Genomic DNA, 8,189 nt, shown 5'->3' with positions numbered 1-8,189 from the left:
AGGTTCTCACATACTCTCCTTGGCTTTCCTCTTGATTTTTCTTCCCAATTTTTCTGCAAGAATCTTCAACGGTCCTCTCACTTCTCTTCCAAAAATCATTTCATCAGGTGAACATCCCATACTTTCTTGATAAGCACTCCTAACTTCAAACAACATTAATGGTAAACCAACATCCCATTCTCTTCCTGACTCAGAACAATACTTTGTCAGCATACTTTTCAATATCTGGTTGGAGAACCTTTCTAAGGCACCTTGAGTTTCTGGATGATAGGCAGTGGATACTGTTTGTTGTTTCACTCCTAACAAATACATCACATCCTGGAATAACTTTGAAGTAAAGTTTGTTCCTCTGTCACTCTGTACTATTTCTGGTACACCAAACTTTGAGAAAAACTCCATTAGTCTTTCAGCAACTATCTTGGCAGATATGTTTCTAACAGGGATTGCCTCTGGATATCTTGTCACAGGACACATTAATGTTAACAAATACTCATTTCCTTTCTTTGTCTTTGGCAGTGGTTCCAACCATGTCTATAATCACTTTGTCTAAAGGAGTTCTCCATCTAACTTCTATAGGTTGTAGGGGCTCTTGATGGTATCATTCGGTTTTCCAGCTATCTGGCAGGTATGACACTCACGACAAAACCTGCTAACATCTTTGTGAAGTCCAGGCCACAAAAAATATTTCATGATCTTCTCCACAGTCTTCCTGATTCCCATATGTCCTGACTCATGAGCTACTGCAACCACTTGCTTTCTCAATGGATATGAAATCAAAATTTGATGATATTCGCCCCATACAGCATCTCCTGGTATATCTGTAGGTCTATACTTCCTCATCAGCAAATCTTCCTACAGATAGTAACAGGTAGGAGTTTGTTGCATCTCTTCTCGATCAACAACTCTGAAGAACAATCATTACGATGCATCCCTCTTCTGCAAGTTCCATTAGCTTCTCTCTTGTCACTTGACCAACTTCAAGGGTTGAATTCTCAATATCTGCTAATTCAGCTATTGTAGTTTCACTATTGTCTTCAGGAACACTTCGACTACTCGGAATCTCTTCAGGAACATCAGGTTCTTCTTCTTCGTCGTCGTCATCTTCTTCATCTTCTTGGGAAATCACTTCTTGGTCAGCACTATGGGAAACTTCACTTCCCTGGAATAATTCTTCTAAGCACAAAGATCCTTCACTTGATCCTTCTTGGGTGTGTAAATCCTCAGTTTCTTCACTTGCAGTCGTAGTCCTCTTCATACTTCTGGTAGTTACACAATAGGAAACAGGTGGGGTTTATTCTTCTCCAACTCTACTGCAGGACTAATCCTCAATGGTTTGTTTGTCACTACAGGACAAGGAATAAATGGCACACCACCAACTTCATTCCCCAACAGAACATGTACACCTTCCACAGCCAGTGAGTCCTTTACAGCAAAATCAACATTCCCTGTCACCAATTCACATGATAGGTGTAAGCGGCATATAGGAGTTACTTCCTCTCCTCCTATACCCTTCAAAATAACTGAATCTCCTGTGAGACTCTTCTCCAACTGAGGGTGAGAACCACGAACTACCACACTATGGTTACTCCCTGTATCACGTAATATCTTGACTGGTACCTGCACACTTCCTTCTTGAGTTGACAGCATACCCTCATAGATATATGGCTTAAAAGCCTCCACACTGCTAAGCCACTCACTGCTTGAGGTAACATTTCCACTGGTTGCTAAACATTCAGCTTGTTTAGTTCATTCTTCTCTGGAGTCTGATTCTTTCCCACACTGCTCTTCATAGTCTGTTTCACCTGGTCACCTTTCACTACTTGACCAACTGGCTTTGACTGCTGTTGATTCTGGTAACACTCTTGACTGTAGTGTCCTACTCTTCCACACTTGAAACAGACAACATTAGGTTTTTGTAACTGTCTTGAAAAACTGAATGAGGATTTCACATTAGCTTGCTGAGTTGTATTACCTTGTGTACTCTTGATAGTATCACTTGTAGGTTTCCCATTAAATTTGTTCCTGTTATTTGGATAAGACTTAAAACCTGGGCGTTGTTGAACTCTGGTACTTGACATTGTAATTACGTTTACTACTGATTATATTGTAATCTTCACTTAATGTAGCAGCTTTGTCAAGTTTCTTCACCTCTCTCTCTCTTAAATAGATTCTTATATGTTCAGGAATTCCCTTAAGATACTGTTCAAGAACAAGTAACTCTTCTAACTCATCAAAATTTTAACTTTAGCAGCTTCTACCGCAACGTTTGAAACACCTTCTCACTTTGTAAGCATAATCTAAGAATGTTCCCTTCTCATCTTTTCTCAAATTTCTGAATCTTTCATTGTAGTACTCTGGGGTCATCTGGTAAACTTGTAGCACACTGTGTTTAAGTACCTTGTTAGTCTTTACACTGATCAGCTGTTAAGGCTAGATAAGCACTTCTCCCTTTACCAATCAAGACACTTTGTAGCAAAACTGACCATTTATCTTCTGGCCATCCCATACCTGAAGCCACTTTCTCAAAGTGATCAAAAAACTCACCTGAAGCTTCTTCAGTAAACTTAGGGATTAACTTCTGTACTCTCACTACATCAAATACAAGGTCTTGATTGCCTTGGTTAGGGTTAGACAGTGTTACAGGTAATGTGGATCTAGCTCTTATTAATTCCATTTCCCTTTCATGTCTTGCGATTTTTATTTCCTCTTTTATCCTTTCTCTTTCCTCTTCTGCTGCTTTTTCTTCTTTTCTTTCTCTTCTTTCTTGTTTTTTCCCTGTCCATTCTTTCTCTTTCAGCATGCATTTTTAGCTTAATCAAATTCTCTTCTGCTTCAGTGCGCCTAAGCTCTAACTCTGCATCACTTTTCTCTTTCTTTTCTGCTTGCTTATTTATGAGATCAGCACGTGCTACATTCAACAACACTTGAGCCAATTCTAACTCATCTTCATCAGTTTTTCTATCAGAGTTTATCAATGATTCCATAGCAATACATCTTATTTATGCCTTTACCATACTAATAGACACATAACCACCACATGCCACTGCTAAAGCGCTCCACTGTGCCTTAGTCAGAGTGGTTTCAGATAAAACCTTGGATGGAAGGGGCTGCTAAAAATTCCTGAACCTTGAACTGAGCCATTTTCCTCTAAGTTATCAACTTACAATTCAATACAATAAATGCAAAACAAAAACTATATGGTCACTCTCCTAACAAAATATATCCCTAACACCACCAGTATATACTAGAGTGATAATGAAATCTGCTTTCCCTGGTCTCTGGGCACCATTAATACATGTTACGAAGTGCCAAGTATCTGGTTACTACGCTTACCATTCATTTATTGTTACCTCAGCAAAAGCCACCACCTGAACCGCCATCACAGGTATTTAAAGACTGAATACTCTAAAAGCAACAGTGATCCCTTAACAACTTACCAGTATTGCAGAAAATCAGACTAAGTTCATCAAAATAGGTGTGAGGTAATCTTGTAAGTAATTGAATTAATCAAAGGGCATCACTCCATCAACAACTTTAAAAGTCTAAGTATTTCCCTGATTTCAGAAGTCTAAGTACTTCCCTGGCTTTAAGTCACTTCAAGTAAATTGAAGGAAAGCAGATCAATTACCACTTTATGTTTCTACCTAACATCAATATAATCAAATGCAAATATACTGGTTAGAAATGAATACTTATAAAAAATTTTAAATACAAAAATTTATTATTAAAGTCAGAGTTTATAAGTGAAATTTGCAATATCAGGGAAAATTACTGTTACTTGAAAACAAAGTAAAGTTTAATTAATTCTTGAATCAATTAAGTAAAATTAAATCAAAATCAATTTATCACAAAATTTAAGAAAATTAATTCAATTGAAATTCAAAAGTGTTAGGCAGTAATTGAAAATTAGAAATTAATTCACAAGTGTTAAATTTAATCAAATGTGCAATGATTAAGCAATGAAAATAATTAAGTCAATCAAATTGTGAATGTAAATGAAAATACAGAAAAATATGGACAGTATCAAAATAAAAAGGCACACTTCAACAAGAAAATAAAAAATGCACAAAATGAAACAAACACAAAACACAAAAATTTGCAATGTGTAAAAGTGTAAATCTTTTCACTCAAAACATTGTAACCATCAGTTTTTACCAAACTACTGTTCCTATCAGTTATTAGTTAACCACTGTTCCTATCCGTTATTAGTTTCTTACCAAACCATCATAACCATTAGATATTAGTTATTAGTTAACCACTGTTCCTATCCGTTATTAGTTGTTATCTAGCCACTGTTCCTATCAGTTATTAGTTTCTTACCAAACCATCATAACCATTAGATATTAGTTATCAGTTAACCACTGTTCCTATCCATTATTAGTTGTTATCTAACCACTGTTTCTATCAGTTATTAGTTGCAACTAATAAAAATATCACACACTTTACCTTTTTGGTATACCAACTTCTTTCTTTGCTGCAGTCTTGTTTTACACTTTCACAAAAACCAGGCGCCGTTACAACACCAATGTTTGTTCAGATTCCACAAAAAAAAAAAAAAACACTATCTAACACTAAATAAACTCTAAGAAATATCAAATAGGAAATTCTCAAGTTACGAGTGACCAATTTATGTAACGTTAATATAATCTCAAGGATGTTGAGAGAGAGAGAGAGAGAGAGAGAGAGAGAGAGAGATGTTAACACCTCGAGAATCTGAAATGTAATGAAATTCTTCTCCCTTGCGGAAACTAGACTGAGGAGATGACACAAAACGTTTTTGGCACAATTCTTCTAGAAGCTTCGAAATCTTACGCAACTTTCACACAAAATGTGTAACCTGCACGTGGCTTTGACACAGACATAAACGTATGAGTCCAGTATACAATAATGTTCGTACCTGATCGAGACGAAGGAGAAGCCCCTTATCACACATGATGACAGATTCCCAAAACACATTGAAGATTCGAGCTTGCTTATCAAACGTGTTGACAGATTAGGAAAGCAAATGGATCTCGCAGTTCCTCTAATCTCACAATCCTGACATAATAGGGAAACAATCGTAGTTTCAAACGGACAAAGAAAATCTCTCTCTTTCACATTCTATGTTATATGTATATTCTTTTACAATATGTTATGCGAAATCTGAACACACATTTAAAACATCCTATCTCTAAGCTGTCTAGGAATACTATATATATATATATATATATATATATATATCTATATATATAATATATTATTTATATATATATATTATAATATATATATATATATATATATATATTATATATATATATTCCTAGACAGCTTTAGAGATAGGATGTTTTAAATGTGTGTTCAGATTTCTCATAACATATTGTAAAAGAATATACATATTCTTTTACAATATGTTATGCGAAGTTGTTTGTTTACTGTAACTTAACTTGAAACGTTATTTGGTCAGGTCGTGTTATTGTTCTTAGTTGAGTATTTGTTTCTGCTTGTAGGTTGAAAGGTTTTTGTTCACATTTGCAATAAAATGAAAGAAGAAACGCTTGCAGTGAGTCTAATCTTCCTTGGATTGCTATATATATATATATATATATATATATATATATATATATATATATATATATATATATATATATATATATATATATAGCAATCCAAGGAAGATTAGACTCACTGCAGCGTTTCTTCTTTCATTTTATTGCAAATGTGAACAAAAAACCTTCAACCCTACAAGCAGAAACAAATACTCAATAAGACAATAACAGACTGACAAATAACTTCAGTTACGTTACAGTAACAAACAATTAACAGATAAGTAACAACATACCAGTTTATGTTACATAATATGCTCAATGCATAATGTAAGCGTACGTTGTACAGTAGCTATAGAATGAGCCTACTCAAAGTCCAGTAAATTTTCAGGTTCGTCATCTAATTTACATTTTTCTACGAATAGTTTATATTAACCAGTGTGAATGACTAGTTCCTCCGGTCGACAAGTCCGTGAAGGCACTTCCGTTCGTGTAGATCTATTTGGCCGTTTGCCCCTCATTTGTTGTCCTGTTAACGGTTGTTATTTGGTAACTAATGCTGCGAAAGATAGAAGACACTTGGTGGAGAACATACAGTGATACACACACACACACACACACACACATATATATATATATATATATATATATATATATATATATATATATATATATATATATATATACATACTATATATATATATATTATTATATATTGCTACTTTCAAAATGCATGTTTTCCCCTCTTTGAAATGTCTTGTAGATTGTGTAACATTTTTTCAGATACCTAGATAGCTTAGAATAGGATGTTTTAAAATGAGTGTTCAGATTTCGCATTAACGTCTTGTAAAAGAATATATATTACGTAAAGAGAGAGATCCTTGTCTTTTCAAAGCTGCAAATGTTTAATATAACGTAAAGAGAGAGATCCTTGTCTTTTCAAAGCTGCAAATGTTTAACTTTTATGTCAGCACTTTAAAATTAGAGTCTGCGAGATCCGTTTTGCTTCCCTGCTCTGTCAGCGCGTTTGATAGCGAGCTCGTTGTCATCAAAAACATGTCAATCTTAATTATCGTTTACCCTCCGTTTCAATCGGGTACGTATCTGTTGAGCAGTCTTGTCTTGTACGTGTATGTATTTGCCAAGTCCCACGTGGATGTTGCACATTATGTGTGTAATATTGCGTCAGATTTCAGAACTTTCGAGAAGCTTTCGTGCCTGAACGTTTTGAGACATCTGCTCTGTCATTTCCATAAAGGAAGAGATTTTCATTCGATCTTAAGACCTCGAGGCAGTTAGATCTCTCTCTCTCTCTCTCGCTCTCTTTCTCTCTCTCACTCGACATCGAGATTATTTTAAACGTAACGTAAATTGGTCACTCATAACTTGTGAGAATTGTATATTTGATATTTCTTAGAATTTATTTAGTTTTATTTAATTTCTTTTGTGGAATCTGAACAAACATTTCGTAATGGCGCCTGGTTTTTTTGTGAAAGTGTAATATACAAGAGAAAGAAAGAAGTTGGTATACCAAAAACAAAAAGGTAAAGTGTGTTATCTTTTTATTAGTTGCAACTAATAATGGATAGGGATGTGTTTAACTAATAATGGATAGGAATTGTGTTTAACTAATAATTGATAAGGAACTGTTGTCTGTTACGAAGGTTTGGTAAAAACTGTTGGTTACAGTTTTTGAGTGAAAACATTTACACTTTTACACATTGCTGATATTTTTTGTGTTTGTGTCTGTTCCATTGTTTGTGCACTTATTCATTTTCTTATTGAAGTGTGTCTTTTTGTTTTATATTTTCATTTACATTCACCATTTAATTGACTTAGTTATTTTCATTGCTTTATCATTGCACATTTAATTAAATTTAACACTTGTGAATTGATTTGCATTTACTTAGAATTCTTTTCAAGTTTTATGTTGTTTAGCACTTGTGAATTAATTTCAAATTTTCAGTTATTGCCCTAACACTTTTGAATTTTGATTGAATTAATTTTTTTGAATTTTGTGATAAATTAATTTTGATTTAATTTTACTTAATTTGATTCAAGAATTAATTAAACTTTACTTTGTTTTCTAGTAACAGTAATTTTCCCTGATATTGTGAATTTCACTTATAAATTTTGAATTTAATAATAAAGTTTTTGTATTTAAATTTTTATAAGTGTTTTCTTTATCTTACACCAGTATAAATATATTTAATTATGATTATATTTATGTTAGGTAGAAACATAGAGTGGTAATTGATTTGCTTTCCTTCAATTTTCTTGAAGTGACTTAGAACCAGGAAAGTACTTGGACTTCTGAAATCAGGGAATACTTAGAGTTTGAAGGTTGTTGAAGGAGTGATGCCCTTTGATTAATTTTATTACTTACATATTACCTCACAACTGTTTTAATGAAACTTAGTCTGATTTTCTGCAGTACTGGTAAGTGTTAAGGGATCACTGTTCCTTTAGTGTATTCAGTCGTTTAAACGTGTTATGAGGGTTCAGGTGTTTGGCTTTTGGTGAGGTAATATTTGATGCAAGGTAACCAGATACTTGGCACTTCGTAACAATATATATATATATATACTATATATATATATAATATATAGTTAAAATATATATATATATATATATATTAAAAAGGATAAGTTTATATTGTGAGAAAAA

The sequence above is a fragment of the Macrobrachium nipponense genome, chromosome 30 (assembly GCF_015104395.2).
Source record: "Macrobrachium nipponense isolate FS-2020 chromosome 30, ASM1510439v2, whole genome shotgun sequence".
Taxonomy (NCBI): Eukaryota; Metazoa; Arthropoda; class Malacostraca; order Decapoda; family Palaemonidae; genus Macrobrachium; species Macrobrachium nipponense.
The sequence above is the reverse complement of the archived record's forward strand: the minus strand, read 5'-3'. Positions refer to the sequence as shown.